Raw genomic sequence first — 453 nt, 5'->3', positions numbered from 1 at the left:
AAAGGATCGGGGGGTCTCCTGATAACGCAAATCGGACTTCGATTTTCACCGATTAATTAAAATATTAACGCACGGAGCTTGGCAATTCACAGAAAAAGAAAAAAAATTAAAAAAAAAAAAAAAAAAAAAAAAAAAAAAGGAAGTCCTAAGCCACACTGGGCGGAAAAAGCTCATCACTCGAGGCGGATATATATATATGGACAAGGCGCACATATAGCTATGGATATATATGCGCGCGTGTGTATGAAGACTTCAAATACATCTATTCGTGTATGTGTCTGTGTGTGTATTTATATATATATATGATCATGGAGGGGTGCTGCGCGCCTCCAGCATCGGGCCACCCTTTGTCCATCCGCAAGCTCTCCACCTCTACCCCAAACATCACCACCACCCTCCACGAGGGTCACATCTCCCTGCCCGCCCTTCCTCTCCCTGTCCTGCGGCCCACGA

This window comes from Aptenodytes forsteri, unplaced genomic scaffold, assembly GCF_000699145.1.
Source record: "Aptenodytes forsteri isolate BGI_AS27 unplaced genomic scaffold, ASM69914v1 Scaffold15, whole genome shotgun sequence".
Lineage (NCBI taxonomy): Eukaryota > Metazoa > Chordata > Aves > Sphenisciformes > Spheniscidae > Aptenodytes > Aptenodytes forsteri.
Note: the sequence above shows the minus strand (reverse complement) of the source record.